The 21,025-nt window shown below is 51.6% G+C and overlaps 1 protein-coding gene across 3 annotated transcripts in view; it reads left to right on the forward strand.

Moving 5' to 3' along the window:
- The window catches only part of plcl1 (phospholipase C like 1), a 597,498-nt gene that overhangs the window by 396,876 nt on the left and 179,597 nt on the right, over positions 1 to 21,025 (forward strand). Inside the window, exon 1 of one of the 3 annotated variants that reach the window (XM_072478960.1) lies at positions 3,110 to 3,183. The exons of the other annotated variants lie outside the window; for them this stretch is intronic. The gene's annotated coding sequence lies outside the window, so the exon portion shown is untranslated. Of the gene's footprint in view, positions 1 to 3,109; positions 3,184 to 21,025 lie in introns of those variants that run through there. 3 annotated transcript variants of the gene reach the window in all.

Here is a 21,025-nt window from a genome sequence, read left to right on the forward strand (position 1 = left end):
GGCGCCGAGGAGAGGCGTGAACCACTCCGGCGCCGAGGAGAGGCGTGAACCACTCCGGCGCCGAGGAGAGGCGTGAACCACTCCGGCGCCGAGGAGAGGCGTGAACCACTCCGGCGCCGGGCCGCCCCGAAAGTGTGGAATCCTCCGCACCTTCAGGGGCTAGGCCGGCGGCGGAGTGTTTGGAGCCGTGCCAGCTGGCACGGAAGGGCTTGGCGCCACGCCAACTGGCACCGAAGGGCATCCGCCGACCGGCGGAAGTTGGCACATGCGCGGTGAGGGGTCGGAGAATCCCGGCCATTAAATCTAATTACAATGCTATAGCATTTTAGTTTGCACGAGTTTCAGATGTGTCAAGGACACGTGCAAGTATTACATGGTTCCTTGTGTCAGCTGTCCAATGGAGTAAACCTGAGGTAAAAGAGGTGCAACACTGCTTTGTCTGACTCCCCACAAAGCATACAGTTGCCCATTTAAATTGAATGCAAAGATAGTCGGATGCAAAGATTTCTTTCCAGATAAAATATTTGCTCTTTTTCTCAATTTTAGTTCCATTTGCCCCACATCACCCTGGCAGCACATTCCTTCATAATGGCTGTTGTTTGCTGATTTTTAAATTCTGGTTTGCAAAGTACTGTAGTGATTATGGGCATTTGTTTGAGGGCCCAAAGCACACTGCATAATTCAGATGAGGAAAAGGAGTTTATGACGGGCCAATGAATGCAGGCGCAACAACACCTGAAGTTTTTAGTTTGCACTTGCCCCTTCCTGAGAACACCTCTGCACCTAGCTGGACATATCAGAGTATACCTTTCTGCATTGCCTCCAATTCATGAGAGTGGCTGCCAGGATAAAGTACTTACCATATTTTGGTGTCGGGTCCAGTGAGAAAACCGGCCATTGGTGGGAAAACGCACCGAATATTGAGTCATAGTAACTTTTTTTTTTCCCCACATGATTCACTCCACGCTCATAGCGGCTTGCCTTTGATTTGCTCACCCCGGACAACTTAACCTCTGCAATCAGTGGGGCACTCCTTTTAAAAGTCCCAAGTCCAGTCTGGGAATGGCTGCAGGAAAGAGCACCAAGGTTTTCAGAGGGATCCTTTGCCAAACACCTGCATGCTGTGGAACAGAGGCTTGACATCCTCTACCCATGTTCCTGCAGGCATCCATCAACCAAAGTCAACCGCAGTAGTGAGTGTCAGCTCAGTGCATAAGAGTGCCGAAAGAAGATGAATGACTTTCTTCCCGCAGCCAGGGTAAGTCTGCCTCTTGATGTATACCACTGCACACATCCTTCACACCTCCACTGTGATCTTTCATCCAGCCACCTCATGGATTCCCCAAACTTCTCATGGTGCCCTCCCCACACCACACCCCCAACCACTCCCACTCCCCATGTTCCCTCGAGTAGATAATTTGCTCCTTACATCCCTGTTCCCACTCACATGCCACACATACCAGACTTCATCACCATGTAACCGATCGGCAGGTGGGCTAACTCCGGGGGGTGGCCTATGTTCCTCCGCGCTGGTCCCCTGTAGGGCTCCGCTATGATGCCCGGAGGCCGGCGCGGATATGGCAACCCACGTACATGCCGTGGTGCGCCAGCTTTCGAGCGCACAGCACTCCGGTGCCGTACTAGCCCCCGAGGAAGGGCCGAATGCCTGGGCCTGGAGGTCCTTTGATGCCGAAGTCGCTCGCGCCGATTTTGATGCCAGCGTCAACACTTGGCCGGGATTTTGGAGAATCCCGGTGAAGGAGTTCCATCAGAGATGGGGTTTGTTTGTTTTACATTTTGGAGACCTGATTGCTGTAGGGGGGTAGGGGGTTGGGGGAGGGGGGGAGGTCTTGGACATTTTTGGTATCAAATTGTTGAAAATTTTGAATAAAAATATTTTAAAAAAATAAAGCCTCACATTTAGATCGGTACCCGTGCCATGCATAAAAGATCTATGTGCCAAATGTGCAGGTGGTCAAACCTTAACCAAACTAGATATGAGCCATGCCTATCTCCAGCTAGAATTGGATGAGTAAGTACGTGACGATTAACACCCTTAAGAATTTATACAGATATATGCGTCTGCCCTTCAGTGCCTCGTTGGCACTCCATCATTTTTTAATGTGTGATGGAAAACATTCTCGAAGGGCTACCTAAGGTGGCAATATACTTAGATGACATATAATCGGAAAAAGAGCATCTAGCAAACCTGGAGGAGGTTTTGAAACGTTTTCAGACGCTAGTGTCCTTCTGAAATGAGAAAAATGTGTTCCAGGCAGGCAAAGTCTGAATCTGGCCTGACGTTTAGCCAGCTCCATGCCCCAATCTGGGTAGATTCGGATCATGTTCCCCTCCCATGTACTCTTCTTCACCTGTTTGGCCCATCTCCGGATTTTCTCCTTGTCCAGGAATCGATGCAAGCATGCCACCAGCACCCTTGGCTGTTCGCCTGCCTTCGACATCCTTCTCAATGCCCTATGAGCTCGGTCGACCACGAGAGGACGATCAAAGGCTCTCTCCCCTATCAACATCTCCAACATCCATGCAGTGTATTCCGTGCCCTGTGAACCCTCGTTCCCCTGCAGCAGCCCCACTTGGCGTTCCGATCTCTCCATATTCTGAGGAGTTCTGGTGAACAGAGCTCCTCAGTGCACAAAGCAGGGCTCTGTGAAGCCTCGGCCGCGCTTTCACGTTGAGGCCCCTTATCTAACGCGAGTGGTGTTTTATAGACTTGTGTTTCTTGGCGCTGCGAGCACCGGGAAACACGTGGCTAAACGAGCTCGCTGTGGACTTTGTTCCCTTTTAGTAAAATTGCACCCTATGTCTGTTTTTACTTCAGTGATTGATTTCAGTATTTTATGAAATTACCTGGTTTCCAGGTTGTTCCTTCTGACGACTCACAAGCTGCCCAGGGAAAGAATAGCATGTAAAAGTGAAAAGGTCTTCAGATGTATTGGTGTACACTACCCACTGGATAATTTGTTATTCAACATTTGATTATGTGAAATTGTATGCTTGGCTGCTGTGTGAGATTAGGCAGGACATTGCAGGGACTCTGATGCTAATTTTCAAATGCTCTCTGGCCAAAGGTGAGGTGCAGAGGCCTGGTGGACAGCTAATGTGATGCCAGTATTCCAGAAGGAACAGTAGGAAGTCTTACAACACCAGGTTCAAGTCCAACAGGTTTGTTTGGAATCACTAGCTTTCGGAGCGCTGCACCTTCATCAGGTGAGGACGGAAGGGAGTGCTAGTGGAAAGGCTGGGGAGGGGTCGTACCTGCAGGGGCCAAACCTTTTGGTGGCCACCCAATATTGAAAAGAGGCTGTGGATGGAGGCCAAGGCCTGAGAAGAATCAGTTTTCGGGCTTCCCTTTGCCACTGAACTCTGCCCATCTGAAAGAGTCCGGGTGGGAATTGTCCTTCAGTGGTCAGTAATTGGTCACTTAAGGACATCAATTGGGGAAAGGAGGGTAGGCCAGCCTAGACTTTGCTCATCCTGTATAAAATTGGGTGGTGGGAAGGCCATCCAAACAATTTATTGGCTGCCACCCACTCGAGCAAATTTTATAAACTAATTAACCTCAATAGCATAAAATGTTTATAAATATTGGGAAGTTATGCAGGTTTTGGTCCACTCACACTGAGTGGCGAACAGGTTTAAAATTATTACAGAACCAGTTCTATTTGCCTGATGAGTTTTGAAAGAGCAATTTTGCATAGATAAATCTTAAGGGTTCTGCTGGAAATAAACAGTAATAAATTGTGAGGTGACGGGATATGTTAATACTTATCCATCCACGGTGAAAATAAGGTATCCTTCCAACCCAGTGTTAAGAATGCCTCAGGGCTCAGCTGTTACTATTAAAGGCAGTGTAGGCAAACCGTATTCAGCTTTGATATTCATTGACTTAGACGAAGGAATATGTGGGTGGCCTGATTAATCCCAGCAGTGAAGAGCCAGACTTACAATAACTAGTGGTCACATTTACTCTCAATTGGTAAGCTCCAGCCAGGTCTCATTCATCTGCCATGCAGAGACCTCCAACACAAAGGGAGGACAGGTGAACTCCACCCACCCATGGTCAGTGTGACATACCTGGCTTACAGCAATATTTTCCTTTGTAGAGATCTTGGACAGGATTCTCCCCTACCCGGCGGGGCGGGGGGTCCCGGCGGGACGGAGTGGCGTGAATCGCTCCGGCGTCGGGCCGCCCCAAAGGTGAGGAATCCTCCACACCTTTAGGGGCTAGGCCCGCACCTTTAGGGGCTAGGCCCGCCCCGGAGCGGTTGGCGCTACGCCGGCTGGCGTGGAAAGCCTTTGGTACCACGCCAGCCGAGGCCGAAGGGACTCCGCCGGCCGGCGCGTGTCCGCGCATGCGCGGGACGCGTCAGCGGCTGCTGACGTCATCCCCGCGCATGCGCAGGGGGGTTCACTTACGCGTCAGCCATGGCGGAGGCTGATGGTCGGCACGTAGGAAAAGAGTACCCCACGGCACAGGCCCGCCTGCGGATCGGTGGGCCCTGATCGCAGGCCAGGCCACCATGGGGGCACCCCCCGGGGCCAGATCGCCCCACGCCCCCCCAGGACCCCGGAGCCCGCCCACGCCGCCAGGTCCCGCCGGTAAGGGACCTGGTTCAATTTACACCAGCGGGACTGGCATAGAAGCAGCGGGACTTCGGCCCATCGTGGGCCGGCGAATCGCCTGGGGGGGCCCGCTGACCGGCGCGGCGCAATCCCCGCCGAATCTCCGGTGCGGGAGAATTTGGTGACCGGCGGGGGCAGGATTCACACCGACCCCCGGCAATTCTCCGACCCGGCGGGGGGTCGGAGAATCCCACCCGTGATCTGTTAATGGGTCTAGAGTCTTTTTATTATGTCGTAAATGCATAAAGTAGCACAGTGGTTAGCATTGTTGCTTCACAGAGCCAGGGCCCCAGGTTCGATTCCCGCTTGGGTTATTGTCTGTGCGGAGCCTGCACGTCCCCCCAGTGTCTGCGAGGGTTTCCTCCGTCAGTTTACTCCCACAAGTCCTGAAAGACGTGCTTGTTAGATGAATTGGACATTCTGAATTCTCCCTCTGCGTACCCGAACAGGCGGCGGAATGTGGCGACTAGGGGCTTTTCACAGTAACTTCATTGCAGTGTTAATGTAAGCCTACTTGTGACAATAATAAAAATTATTATTGTTATTATAATAAAGATTATTATTTTTATTAACTATTTTGTTCACACAAAAGTTTGAATGATGTGTGGTTTGATCAGTAGGGCACCTCAAAACCAGTCCATCAAATCTGCTCTTTGTTTATACCTTATGAAATAAACACAATCCCTGTTTCTGTTTCCTGTTCTCCCTACTAGATTTATTAAAGACTTCAGTGTGCAAGAAAATTTTAACCATCCATCCTCCAGGGCAGAACGTCCCCAACTCTCCATTTATTTGACTTAATTGTACTAAATGTGTTTATTTCATAAGGTATAAACAAAGAGCAGATTTGATGGACTGGTTTTGAGGTGCCCTACTGATCAAACCACACATCATTCAAACTTTTATGTGAACAAAATAGTTAATAAAAATAATAATCTTTATTATAATAACAATAATAATTTACTTCACTAAATTATTCACAACTGGACTCCCACAGCTAAGTTGACTGCACTTACTCATACCCCACTTCCTGTTTCGACTCTTCCACTTTCCCAGTTTCTTCATCTCTGTCACATCAGTTCTGAGTCATTAAATGGCTTCAAGAAGGAGAGAGATATATTTCTGATTTAAAAATACAGGTTGAAAGGATAAAGGGAGCAGTTTTGAGACCAGGGAGAGATCAGCCATGATCTGATTGAATGGCGGAGAAGGCTCGAGGGGTTGGATTGCCTACTTCTGTTCCTAATTCCTATGTTCTCGTGTAACAGTGCTTCTGATTTTTCTTCCTGTTCCTCAATGAAGAATTCCTTTCATCCCTTCCCCTTCCTCCCAGAACTGTAAGAGGGTTCACTTGTCCTCAACTTCCACCTCGTCAGCTTTCATATTCAATGGATCATCCTCCACCATTTCTTCCAACTCCAATGTAATACCACCATCAAACATATCTTCCCCTCCGCTTTCAGCATTATGAGAGGAGCATTCCCTCTGCAATACTCTAGTTCATTCCTCAATCACCCCAACATCACAGTCTTGTCTGGTGGAATCTTTTCATGCAAGCAGAGGAGATGCAACATTGCCGAATAAATATAGCTAGATAACATTTTTGATGATACCTTCCATCACTTTTCTGATGATCAATTGTAGACTGAAAGGATGGTAATTATCCAGGCCTGTTTGGCCTGCTTTTTGTGTACAGGACATAGCTGAGCAATTTTCCATGTTACCGGGTAGATGCCAGTGTTGTAGCTGTACTGGAACAGTTTGGCTAGGGGCGCAGCTAGTTCTGGAGCACAAGTCTTAGCACTATTGCAGGAATGTTGTCAGAGCCCATAGCCGTTGCAATATCCAGAACCTTCAGCCATTTCATTCGATTCACATGAATTGAATCGGCTGAAGACTGACATTTATGATGCTCGGGACCTCTGGAGGAGGCCGAGATGGATCATCTACCATTCTGGTATTCTGGCCATTTACAGCATAATTAACACCTGAATTCTATCTTCCAAAATGCATCACCTCGCATTTGTCCGGCTTGAACTCCATCTGCCATTTCTCTGCCCAACTCTCCAATCTATCTATGTTCTGCTATATTCTCTGACAGTCTCCTTCACTATCTGCAACTCCACCTATCTTAGTGTCATCTGCAATCGTGCTAATCAGACCAACTACATTTTCCTCCAGATAATGTATATATATTGCGAACAACAGTGGTGCCACACTGATCCCCGTAGAACACCACTGGTTACAGATCTCCATTCTGAGAAACTCCCTTCCACTGCTATTGTCTGATTCCTGTTTTCAAGCCAGTTCTTTATCCATCTAACTAGCACACCCCACTCCCATGCGACTTTACCTTTTGTACCAGTCTGCCATGAGGGACCTTGTCAAACGTCTTACTAAAGTCCGTGTAGCAACATCTCTCATCAATTAATTTTGTCACCTCAACAAATTCTAAAGTTGGTAAGCCATGACCTTCCCCACACAAAACCATGTTGCCCATCACAAACAAATCCATTCACTCCCAAATGTGAATAAATCCTGGCCCTAAGTATCTTCTCCAACAGCTTCCCGACCACTGACATCAGGCTCAGCGGCGTATAATTACCTTGTGAAAGATCCTCTTATCTCTACTCAGGAGTCCGGTTTGAAGAGGTATCCAAGCACTCTTTATTTTTCAAAGATTTACTGAATACATTTGCACAAAATTAAATTTCAGAGTGCATTGAAAAGTCCTTGAGATACGAGAGAGTGAAAGAAAAGGCTTCAAAATAAAAGTAGTTTCAACAAATGTTTTTAAAAGTAATTTCACGGATGCTTCAAGAATTTCGGAAGGCTAAAATTCTTCTCATTAAAAATTCATACGGATCACATTCTTAAGGAAATTCTTATCCATGGTTTAGCCCTTTGTTTACTTTCATTGGTTCTAATTCTCAGCTGAGGCTTTCTGATTTATTCTGTCACTCAGAACATGATTTGTTATCCAAGCATTGGTCATTACTTAAAATTCACAAATGTTCATCAAATGAATTAAATGTCTACGTGCATCTGCCACATATGCCATTCATACAAAGATAGGGGGCAGGATTCTCCGGGTCGGAGAATCGCCGGGGGTCGGCGTGAATCCCGCCCCCACCGTCCTCCAAATTCTCCGGCCCCCCAAAAATCGGTCCGGTGTGAGTCACGCCGCCCGCCTCGGAGAATGGCGGGGATCGGTGCGACTCAATGGACCCCGGGGCTGCCCGAATTCTCCGGCCCGTGATGCCCGAAGTCCTGCCTGTTTTTCGCCAGTCCCGCCGGCGTAAATTGGAGTAGGTCCTTATCGGTGGGACCTGGCGGCGCAGGCGGCTTCCGGGGTTCTTGGGGGGACTCGGGGGGATCTGGCCCTGTTAAGTGCCCCCACGGTTACCTGGCCCGCGATCGGGGCCCACCGATCCGCAGGCGGGCCTGTGCCGTCGGGGCACTCTATTGTTCCGCACCGGCGGCTGTCGCAGTCCGCCATTGCCGGTGCAGAAACAAAGCCCTCTGCGCATGTGCGGGGATGACGCCAGCACACGCTGGCGCTCCCGCGCATTCATCAACTCGCGCCGGCCAGCGCCAAGCCCCTTTCCCGCCGGCCGGCAGGGCACAAACCACTCGGGGGCGGGCCTAGCCCCTGAAGGTGCGGAGGATTCCGCACCTTTGGGTGGCCCGCGCAGGAGTGGTTCACGCCACTCCGTCCCGCCGGAGTTGCCCGCCCGCCGATTATGGCAGAATCCCGCCCAAGGTGCTTGCATTAACCTTGCTTTTGATACATTTTAAATATTTTGTTGAACTATGGTCTATTCATTACGCTGGTCTTTATGCAAGTTTTCTTTTGAAACAATATTAGCTTTGTACAGCAATTCTCATTTTTTCTCTGAACCCGTTTGTGAATATTCCATTTTCTGTCCAAGTCCTAAATTAAAAAATTATACTGCATCAATTCTTAAGGGTCCCTAGTAAATCAATGAAGCAATCAATAAATCTATAATTTATCACCTGGATTATCCCTGTTTACCTTCTTAAACAAAGGGATAACATTGGCTGCTCTCCAGTTCTCTGGAGCCTCGCCTGTGGTCAAAGATGATGCAAAGATATCTGTTAAGGCCCCAGCTATTTACCCTCTTGTCTCCCACAGTGACCAGGGATTTATCCCATCCTGCCCAGGGGACATGTCTACCTTAATGCATTTTAAGATATCCGATACTTCCTCCTTCATTCTGCTGACATGTCCGAGAGTATTAACACACCCATCCCTAACCTTAACATCCGTCATGTCCCTTTCCTTGGTGAATACCGATACAAAATACTCATTAAGGATTTCACCCACTTCCTCTGACTCCAGGCATAACTTCCCTCCTTTGTCATTGAGCTGGCCAATCTTTCCCTAGCTACCCTCTTGCTCCTTATTTCTGTATAAAAAGCCTCCGAATTTTCATTGACCCTGCTTACCAATGACATTTTGCGGCCACTTTAAGCCCTCCTAACTCCCCATTGAGTATGTTCCTACTTCCTCTATATTCTTCAAAAGCTTTGTCTGTTTTTTAGTTGCCTAGACCTGATGTGTGCTTCCTTTATGTTTTTGGCTTGTCTCATAATTTCCTGTCATCCATGGTTCCCTTATCCTGCTATCTCTTTCTTTCATTTTCGCAGGGACATGCCTGTCCTGCACTCTAATCAACCAACCTTTAAAAACTCCCACACATCAAATGTGGATTTACCCTCAAACAGCACCTCACAAACCACGGGCGGGATTCTCCGCGGACCGGTGGAGCGGGCATCTCCAGCGCGAAGAAGTGGCGTGAACCACTCCGGCGTCGGGCCGCCCTGAAGGTGTGGAATACTCCCGCACCTTCAGGGGCTAGGCCGGCGCCTGAGTGGTTTGCACCCCGCCAGCCGGCGCCGAAGGGCCTCCGCCGGTCGGCGGGAGTTGGCGCATGCGCGGGAGCGCCAGCGTGTGCTGGCATCATCCCAGCACATGCGCAGGGGGGGGGATCATCTCCACGGCAGCCATCGTGGAGGAGCACAGCAGCCAACGCGGAGGAATAGAGTGCCCCCATGGCACAGGCCCGCCCGCGGATCGGTGGGTCCCAATCGCGGGCCAGGCCACCGTGGGGGCACCTCCCGGGGCCAGATCCCCCCCGCACCCCCCCCGAGGACCCCAGAGGCCGCCCACGCAGCCAGGTCCCGCCGGTAAGTACCTACTCTAATTTACGCCGGTGGGACCGGCCGAACATGGGTGGCCACTCGGCCCATCGTGGGCCGGAGAATCGCCGGGGGGGCCGCTGCTAGCAGCTGCCGACCGATGCGGCGCGATTACCGCCCCCGCCAAATCCCCGACGACGGAGAATTCGGCAGCCGGCGAGGGCGGAATTGACGCCGCCCCCGGTGATTCTCCGACCTGGCGGTGGGTTGGAGAATCCCGCCGCACATTCTCCAGCTCTTGCCGAATTCTGTTGTAGTTGGCTTTTCCTCAATTTAGCACCCTGACTCAAGGATCATTCTTGTCCTTATCCATGAGTATTCGAATACTTATGGAATTAAATTCCCAATATGTTCCCCGACTGAAACTCTGGTCACCTGGCCAGGCTCATTCCCCAATACCAGGTCCAGTAAGGCCCTCTCCCTGGTTGGACTATCAACATATCAGGCTGGATTCTCCAATTTCCTGACGAAGTGCTGAGGCCGGGATGGGAACAGTGGCGTTTTATGCCAGAATAAACAGCGCAACAGCTGCACAGATTCCGAGACTGTTGGGGGCTAGCAGCTGCACCGGGTAAAGCTCCCGGTTCCCACGCCAAGAACGGCTGGAGAATGCTGGGTCCGTTGCCACGCACGCGCATGCTGGCGGCCTGCAGCGGCCGCACCGTGCAACAGTGCGCAGGCTGCGCGCGGACCCGGCCTGCCAAATAATGACTCCCAGTAACCCCCCTAGCCACCCTCAGACCACCCGCCACCAATCCCCCCAGCCCTCACCAAAGCCCCCCCAGCCAGCCGCACGTCTCTTCCCCCCCCCCCCCCCCCCCCCCCCACCCCCCACCTGACTGTGACGGTGTTGGAAACAGTCTGCAGTCCCCATGCGGGGTCGACAGAAAAGTGTTCCGCGCCGTCGGGAACTCGGCCTATCGAGGCGGAGCATCAGGGAAGGGGCTTCCGATGACACGCTAACGCCTTTCCAACGGCGTGCGCCGTGCAACGCGATGATGCCATTTCGGAGGGGGCGGAGTCTCAAAAACTGCCGTCAAACCGGCGCCACCCCCGATTTGGGTATCGGAAGGGATTCCCCGCCTGATAGCCGATTACGATATCAATGCGGGCAACAGAGAATCCCTTCCATTGTTTCAAAATTCCTCCTAGACACACCTAATAAATTGCTCTCCCTCCGAACTCCTGGCACGAAGGGAGACCCAGTCTCTATGGGGGAAAGTAAAATCATCCACCACAACAACCCTGCTATTTTCACATCTTTCGAGAATCTGAGTACATATCTGTTCCTCTGCATCCCACTGGCTGTTGGGAGGCCTGTAGTACAACCCCCAAGATTGTGATTGCACCCTTTCTATTTGTGAGCTCTACCCATAATGCTTCACTCCAGGACCCCTCCAAGATGTCCTCTCTCATCACAGCTGTGATATGTTCCCTAAGAAGTAATGCAACTCCCCCATCATTTCTGCTTCCCCCTCTGTCTCATCGAAAATATTGTTATCCCAGAACGTTAAGCTGCCAATCCTGTCCCTCCTTGTGGGCAGCACGGAAGCACAGTGGTTAGCACTGTTGCTTCACAGCGCCGAAAGACGTGCCTGTTAGGTGAATTGGACATTCTGAATTCTCTCTCTGTGTACCCGAACAGGCGCTGGAATGTGGTGATAAGTGGATTTTCACAGTAGTTTCATTGCAGTGTTAATGTAAGCCTACATGTGACAATAAGAAAGATTATTATTATTATTTAACCAAGTCTCTGTAATAGCAAAAATATCATAATTCCCCACATTAATCCAGGCTCTAAGTTCATCTGTCTTACCTGTCTTGCGTTGAAGCAAACTCAATCCAGACCTCCAGATCCGCTGAGTTCAGCGGCCTCCCCCTGCCTGCTCTCCCTTTAAGCTATATTTGTCTTCGTCTCAAGCTCTTCCCCAGTCTTTACACTTGCTGGCCTGCTGCTCCAGACAGCAAATTTCAAACTCCCATCACACTCTGGGTAAAAAGGTTTTTCCTCACATCCTCTCCAAACACCCTGCCCTTACCTTAAATCTATGGACCCTGGTCATTAACCTCCTCCACCAAGGGGAAAAGCTTGTTCCTGTCTACTCTATCTACGCCCCTCATAATTTTATACATCTCAATCCTGTCCCCCCTCAGTCTCCTCTGCTCCAAGGAAAACAATCCAAGTCTGTCCAAACTCTCTTCATAACTAACACTCTCCAGCCCAGGAAACAGCCTGGTAAATCTCCTTTGCACCCTTTCCAGTGCTCACACATCCCTCCTGTAATGTGGATTCTAGAACTGCACACAGTACTCTAGCTGTGGCCTAACCAACGTTTTATACAGTTCCAGCATAAACTCCCTGCTCTTAAACACAATGCCTCGGCTAATAAAGACAAGTATACCATATGGCTTCTTAACTACTGTGCCCACCTGCTCTGCTACCTTAAGGGACCGGTGGGCATGCACACTAAGATCACTCTGACCCTCCAGGGTCCTGCCATCTATCATGTATTCCCTTATCTTGATTGGCCTGCTCAAATACATCACCTCACACTTATCCGGATTGAATTCCATTTGCCACTGATCCGCCCAGCTGATCAGCCCGTCTATATCCTCCTGTAACTTATTTACTACCCCACCAATCTTCGTAATATCCGTAAACTTACTGATCGACCCTCTTACATTCATACCTAAATCATTTATATAAACCACAAACAGCAAGGGCCCCAACACTGATCCCTGCGGGATCCCAATGGATGCAGACTTCCAGTCATAAAAACACCCCTTGACAATAACCCTCTGCTTCCTGCCACTCAGCCAATTTTGGATCCAATTTGCCAAACTTCCTTGGATCCCATGGACTCTTACCTTTGCTGTTAGTTTCCCATGTGGGACCTTAACAAAAGCCTTGCTGAAGTCCAAGTATACTATGTCAAATGCATTACCCTCATCTACACCTGGTCACCTCTTCGATAAGCTCAATGAAGTTGGTCAGACATGACCTTCCCTTACAAAATCATGCTGACTGCTCTTGATTAATCCCCGCCTCTCCAAAAGCAGATTAATTCTGACTCTCAAAATTGCTTCCAATACTTTTCCCACCACTGAGGTTAAGCTGACTGGACCGTAGTTTCCTGGTTAATCCCTTCCCCCCTTATGGAATTATGGTACCACATTGGCGATCCTCCAGTCCTTCGGCACTTCTGTGGCCAGAGAGGAATTGAAAATTATTGCCAGCGCCCCTGATATTTCCTCCCTTGCCTCCTCCTGTACTCTTCATTGAACCAGGGTTGATACCCCAGCTTAATGTAGTGGTAGAGTGGGGAATATGCCAGGCCATGAAGTTGCAGATTGCGGTTGAATACCATCTTACTGCTGCTGATGGTCCACAGCGAATGCAAAACCACAATGCACTTGTACATCTTTCAATTTAGTACACTGCATTCACTGTCAGAATGTGGTCTCCTCTCCGTTCACTCCACAAGCATGATCTTGAGCCTCAAGTCACCTGACATTGTTCATTTTCCACCTTGCTCCCACTCTGACATTTCTTTTCCTGACCTGTGCCAGGGTTCTAATGAACCCCCAAAATAAGCTTGATGAACAGAACTTCATCTTTCATGAGGCATCTATCGCATTCTGGATCAACACTGAGATCAATAAATGTAGATAAAAATTGAAACTTTTTTGTTCACTTGTTCCATTATCACTCCCTTTGACTGTTAACCATGAAATCTTTTATCATTTAATATTTCCTGCCTTCCACTCTGTTACAGATCTTGGGAGCGATCTATCGGCCTTGCCACACCCACCTCAGGACGGGACAACGCCGATAAGTCTCACGAGAGAATTCTCATGCGATTTACCGGCCTCGTCATGCATCGCAAGGTCTGATAAGATCTTGTGAGGCATCGTGATTTGGATCCCCCCCATTGAGGTCAGGACCCAGATTTGCATATTCAAGTGAGCAGTTAGTCTCTGTCTATGCCGGATCTACCCAACGCCCGGGAGCTAACGGCCTCACCTCGGAGATCCCGAGCGGGCGCGGTTTAGCACTGGTTTTCACTAACGTGGACCAGAAGTCCCTGCACTTGGGGGTTCTCCCAGATGATCATGAGCCCCTGGGAGGTTGGGCTCTGGGCGGGGCGACCTGGAACCGGGCAGTGCCACCCAGGCAACCAGGCAGTGCCACCTGCCAGGGATCAAACCTCAGGGTGCCCTGCCCTTATGAGGTGGGGTGCGGGGATTCGATTACTTCCTTATTGGTGAGTTGGGGCATTGGAGGGGGGTCTCAAGGCCAAGGTGCGGAACATGAGATCAGGATACTATTTTTAAATGGCATCTCGATCTCTTCCCCCACTGACAAACGGAATATTTTAGTGAGGGAACCAGACTAAGTACAGCCTCAGCAGGGCATTCCTCGCCGAAGCCCAGAAATGAAGCAGAGTCCCATTTAATAGCGGGGTTATTCTCGATGCTGCCAGCGCCGGGAAACGCCTGGCTAAATGCGCTTGACCCGGGCGCTGTTTAATTTCTGTTAAATCATGCCCCTTGCCTTTTGTTCCTTCTCCCACCCTCTCTCTTTTCACTTCCTCAAAACCTATTACATTTGAACTTTTCTCAGTCCAGCTGAGAGTTGGAGAGAGTGGCATCGTGCTCATGTCCAGAGGCCCAGATTAATGCTCTGCAGACATGGTTTCAAATCCCACCGTGGCAACTGGTAGAACTGACATTCAATTAATAAATCTGGAATATACATTTTGGGCGGGATTCTCTGATCCTGAGGCTAAGTGTTGACGCCGTCGGAAACGGCGTCGCGTTTCTCGACGGCGTCAACATGGCCTCAGGATCAGCAAATCTGGCCCCGACGGGGCCAGCATGGCACTGGAGCGGCCCGCGTCGCTCCAGCTGCTGATCCCGGGGTCCGCGCATGCGCAGTCACACCAGCGCCAATGCGCGCATGCACAGTGGCTGCCTTCTCCGCGCCGGCCCTGACGCAACATGGCGTAGCGCTAAAGGGGCCAACGCGGAAGGAAGGAGGCCCCCAGCCCCAAAGGCTGGCCCGCCGATCGGTGGGCCCCGATCGCGGGCCAGGCCACAACGGAGGTTCCCCACCACCCTGGGGTTGAACCCCCCCATCCCTCCCCACAGGCCGCCCCCAGACCCTTCCATGCCGAGTTCCCGCCGGCTGAGAGCAGATTAGAACGGCACCGGCGGGACTCGGGCTTTTTATAAGGGCAGCTCGGCCAATCCCAGGTTGAGAATCGGCAGGGGGGGTGGGGGGGGGCTGCTCCGGCGCTGTGCCGACCACGCTGGCGCCAATGGCGCAGCGGAGAATCGTGCCAGGGCGGCGTGGTGCAATACGTGCCGGTCGCGGGGATTCGCTGGCCCAGCCCTGGGCTGAGAGAATCCCGCCCTTTATCTTTTCAATGGTGACCATGAAACCATCATCCATTTTTGCAAAGCCCCGACTGGTTCATATGTCCTTTTGCAAATTAAATCTGTCGTCCTTACCTGGGATGGCTTACTTGTGCCCCCAGTTCCACAGCAATGAGGTTGACTCTTAACTGTCAAACTACCATCTTAAATGTTCAGTTCAATGAGAATTAGGAATGTACAACAAATGTTAGCTTTGCCAGAATAACCCATATTCAATGAAAGGGAAAAAAAGTCAGCCTGAAAAATGGGAGGAATTGAATGCCCCCCCGTCCTGGAACCAATGTTAGAGGCAAAACTACAATGAGATTTCCAGTGCATGCATGTAAACACGCGAAGCATGGTGTAGCTTTGGTGGGCTGCAGGAGCAGATGGCATGATGGGGCTGGACTTTATGGCCGCAAATCAGGGGCGAAATTCTCCGGAAACTGCGCGATGTCCGCCGACTGGCGCCCAAAACGGCGCCAATCAGACGGGCATCGCATCTTTGGGGGCCGAGCCGCAACATTGAGGGGCTAGGCCGGCGCCGGAGGAATTTCCGCCCCGCCAGCTGGCGGAAAAGGCCTTTGTTGCCCCGCCAGCTGGCGCGGAAATGACATCTCCGGGCGGCGCATGCGCGGGAGCGTCAGTGGCCGCTGACAGTTTCCCGCGCATGCGCAGTGGGGAGAGTCTCTTCCGCCTCCGCCATGGTGGAGACCGTGGCGGAGGCGGAAGGGAAAGAGTGCCCCCACGGCAAAGGCCCGCCCGCGGATCGGTGGGCCCCGATCGCGGGCCAGGCCACCGTGGGGGCACCCCCCGGGGTCAGATCGCCCCGCGCCCCCCCAAGGACCCCGGAGCCCGCCCGCGCCGCCTTGTCCGCCGGTAAGGTAGGTGGTTCAATTTACGCCGGCGGGACAGGCAATTTATCGGCGGGACTTCGGCCCATCCGGGCCGGAGAATCGAGCGGGGGGGGGCCCGCCAACCGGCACGGCGCGATTCCCGCCCCCGCCGAATCTCCGGTGCAGGAGACTTCGGCAACCGGCGGGGGCGGGATTCACGCCAGCCCCCGGAGATTCTCCGACCCGGCGGGGGGTCGGAGAATGTCGCCCCAGGTGTGCCAATCCCCCAATCCTGCGCCAATGTAAAATATGGCATAATGATGTTGGGTCGGAAATATTATGTCACCATGCCAGACTTGAAAATTACGGGTGCTAAAATTGGAAGCCTGGCCGCCATTTTGAAATTACCAACTAACAAGCTAATGAGCTTATTTAAGATAATAAGAACAGGAAATGCTGGAAAACGTTAGCAGGTCCGGCAGCATCTGTGGTGAAGAGCCTGAAGACTGCAGCCCTGAACAAGTCATATGGACTCGAAACATTAACTCTGTTGCCCTCTCCACAGATCCTGCCAGACCTGTTTTTTCCAGCATTTCCTGTTTCTATTTCAGATTTCCAGCCTCTGCAGTATTTTGCTTTTATATTAGAGCTTATTAGAGAATCACTTGGACGCAATTTTTAATTGCCTGCTACATTCTTTTGGTGTTGGATGAGTAAATGTTTGGAATCTACAACAGGTGTGATGAGGTGGCATAGACGCAGAAGTAAAGGCTTGCCACCGGGATCATGGCTGCTTGGCGTAGCAGATTCTGCTCGGGAAGGTGGCAGCATGTGTATGATTTTTTAAACTTCATTTAACTTCACTTCCCCTCTTTGCCCTGAGATCCCCACAATTACCTGGTCCTAGATTCCCAGGACTTTGGGTCTGGGGACTGCTTGCAGCTCGAGTCCTGTCCACTCTGGCTTCTGGCGCTGCTGAGACTAGAGAGATGGCAACTATCCTCTGCCATCATAGATCATAGATGATAGAATTTACAGTGCAGAAGGAGGCCATTCGGCCCATTGAGTCTGCACCGGCTCTTGGAAAGAGCACCCTACTCAAGCCCACACCTCCACCCTATCCCCATAACCCAGTAACCCCACCCAACACTTAAGGGCAATTTTGGACACTAAGGGCAATTTATCATGGCCAATCCATCTAACCTGCACGTCTTTGGACTGTGGGAGGAAACCGGAGCACCCGGAGGAAACCCACGCACACAAGGGGAGAACGTGCAGATTCCGCACAGATAGTAACCCTTAAAATCCTGGTCATGAAATTTATGTGGCGAAATGAGGAAAAACGATATAAACTGAAGGGTAGAATGCTAAAGAAGGTACATGAAAAGAGAATCCTGGGGATAATGTACACATGCACGAATCATTGAAGGTGGCAGGACAAATAAAGAAAGAAAGGCATAGGGGATTCTGAGGTTTATAAATAGAGGTTCAGAGTGCAAAAGCAAGGAAGAAATGGATAACCTTCATAAAACATCGGGTCCAGTTGTATAAATTGTGTCCAGTTCTGGGCATCGTGCTTCAGGAACGATGTGAGGGCTTCGGAGAATATACAGAAAAGATTCATGAGAATGGTACCAGGAATGAGGGATCTCAGTTATATGGATAGATTAGAGCAGCTGGATGTGTTCTCATTATAAAAGGAAAGGTTGAGCAAAGATTTAATAGGGGCATTGGGTCCAGATAGAGAGAAACTTCACATAATCAGAGGATACAGATTTGTGATTGTCAAAAGAACGCAAGAAAACATAAGGAAAAGCTCATTTGCACAGCAAGTGGTGGCAATCTGGAATGAATTGCCTAAAAGGGTGGTGCAGGCAGTTTCAATCCTGGTTTTCAAAAGGAAATTGGATAAGCACCTGAGGGGAAAGAAATTGTGAGGCTGCAGGGAGAGCGTTGAGGGTTGGGACTAGTTAAATTGCTCATGGAGAGCCAGCATAGATATGACAAGCTGAATGTCCTCCTCCATTATTGCAATTATTCTGAAATAGGTGTTGATTCCATATTCTGTGTAATGTTACCTCAGCCGATTCCAGCTTAGCGCCGTTGAAATCAAAGGGCGCGGTTCTTCGGCCTCGTTGTTCTCTCGCTCAAGCGAAACGAGGCTGGTGAATAGCGAGAGAGGCCAAAAGCGAGACTACGCCAGGCGCCGAACAGTTTGCGATGCAACCGGTCCACTCCTGTAGGTGAAATCGGGATCTCGCCGTAGCGTGACAAGAAACCAATTATCACCACTTAAGCCCTATTTCCATGCAATTAACGAGAATGACCCCATATCCAATGGCCTTCTGTCATTCATCGGTCTCCCCAGTAAATGCTCACGCTGATGCCAATTAGTACTCCTTTTAAAAACGTGAACCTGGCGGAAGGGCTTCTTTGGGGAGCAGAGGAGGTGAGTAGCCATATTTGCTAACAGGCAAAGATCCCAGGGGCGCTGGGCTAGTTGCCTGTGCTTGGCAGGGGATGGGGGACTCTCGGGTGTGGGTGGGGGATCCTCAACTGGGGTGGGTCAGCATGGGAGGGTGGAGGGAAGATGCTGGGTGGGCAACCAGGGGGCAACCGCTCGCGGCACCACCATGACAATGCTTGGATCGCGTGTACCAGTTCTGGGGGAATCCCTTCCCCCTGCCCGTCTGTCCCAACGACCACCCATAACTACCGCTGACTGCCAGGAATCTGGCCGTGCAGCTGTAGACTTTTGCGAATAGGGAATTGGCAATAATGGATAAGTGAGCACTTGACACATGCCAAGTGGATTCCCGTGGGTCTGCGGGCCATGTAGCATGTGGGAGTCATTGCCTAGCTTCCCAATCACACCTTGATGCCTGGACACTGTGCCTGAACACTGCGGGAGGCAGCACCACACACACAGCAGCCAACATCTGAACACCCAGGGATGGGACACAGCACTGTGGACATGTCCACAGCTGGATGTGGGTGGGTGCCATGTGGAGATGCCTGGAGAGATGGGCCAAGGGCTCTGCAGTCAGCCCACATTGCGGAAGAAAGTGACAGAGGCAACATAATGGTTGTGCACAAGGATGTTTAATGTGTAATACAATTCCCCACTCTCCCAATTATGCCATTCCCCCACCCTCCCAACCCCCTCCCCACCACCCTCACCCCCTACCTACCCCCACCCTCTCCCCACTTTCCCGGTGTCCTCAGTGATCTTGGCCTTCCTAGCTCTACCACTACATCTAGGTGTCTCCTCAGGGTGCTCATCTGAGTTGGAGGCAGCCAACTGCTTACCTTGTCCCATGGCCTTCGATGCCCCTGGTGGCCGTCCTCGGGGGGCTCTGGAGCCAGAGGGCCACAGCACACCTGTCAGCAGCAGATGCACAGCTGCGTCGCCCCGTTCCCTGTGCTGGCAGTGAGATGCGGCGTCATCAGAGGGGTGGAACTTGGGGGAGCTGATGGCCACCATCTCCACTCCATGGCGCCCAGCACCCCCTCCTCCCAATTGGTGCCCATATCCCTGGGATTCACAATGGGACGGAGGGGCAACTGGTTCGAGCCCCGGCTGCCCCTGTATCATCTGGCTCTGCCAGCCCTGGCGGTTCCCCATGGTCTGCACCATAATGCTGACGCCCTCGGTGATGCTCCTCAGTGATTGGGACATGCTCTGCAGCGTCTCGGCAATGCTCACCTGCGACTGGGACAAACTCTGCAGTGCCTCAGCCATGACTGTCTGAGAGTGGGACATGTCCCGCAGAACCTCATCAAGGTCAGCCTGGTACTGGGTGGCATCCCCCAGCCAGGCAAACATTCAGTCGAAACCTTCAGCCATGGCCGTCACCGACTGCGCGACGCCTTGGACACCTTCACTAATGGTGCCGTCGTCATGCACCATGCTCTCCAGTGCTGTCGCCGCCCTAGCAGTGTTGGCCTCAGTGCCACTCATTGCCGGCGACATCTGCGCCCGTAACATCTGGGACTCCTCCAAGCATTATGGATCCGCTGGAGTGATGCTGCCATCTCCCTCTGAATGCCCGGCAGCTCTCTAATGTCTCGCATCAGCTTTGGGTAACCCACTTCCACAGGCTCAGCATCAGACTGGAACCCAGTTGGATCCTGGGATCCAGCAGACCTCCTACTGCTGTCTTGCCCGGGGTTCCTGCCTCCACCTGATGTACATCAGCAGCTGTGTGGTGCTCACCAGATTGTGCCCCAGAAGCCTGACCACTAACATTTCCCACTGAGGTGTGTGTGGCTGCGCTGGTGGAGGGTGTGGATGACAGCTGTGCCGCGACTATTACGGTGGCATCCTCGGAGCCCTCATCCGAGGTGGTCTCCTGGAAGGCTGGAGAGGATGCTGCCCGGGATGGGCTTGCGCCATCGGCTGGAGGACTTGCGGAAGAATGGACTCGTGGCCAGTGGCAGGGATGGGTCAGTCAGTAAGACAATAACAACTCATGTTTGGCAGGTCCCCCGGGTGGAGCCCGATAGTTCCTCACACCTGCGACAATCGCGAGCCTCTGTCCTCGACCACCACAGTCACCTCCAGGGCAAACCCCTCGAAGGTGGTGAGGTCTCTTAGATCTGGAACACCACCGCCAGTCTGGGCCCTCTCCCAGCAATTACGGGAGAGTTTTTCCTGAGGAGACACAGAGAGGGCATCGTGAGCCACACGCATGGTTCACGGTGGTGGGAGGGAGTGTGTGAAGGGAAGATTGAGGGGGGTTGAAGCGGGAGAGGGGTGGAGGGAGGGTTGGGGTCGCATGGAGAGTTGGGGGGTGGATGCTCGCTTGGAGGCGGATTGGTCTCCGAGGTGGAGGGGCGGGGGGACGTTGGTGTCTACTCACTCGTGCTATCCGGTGTAGGTTGCTGACCTTTTTTTGGCACTG

This window comes from Scyliorhinus torazame, chromosome 2 (assembly GCF_047496885.1).
Source record: "Scyliorhinus torazame isolate Kashiwa2021f chromosome 2, sScyTor2.1, whole genome shotgun sequence".
In the NCBI taxonomy this organism is placed as follows: Eukaryota; Metazoa; Chordata; class Chondrichthyes; order Carcharhiniformes; family Scyliorhinidae; genus Scyliorhinus; species Scyliorhinus torazame.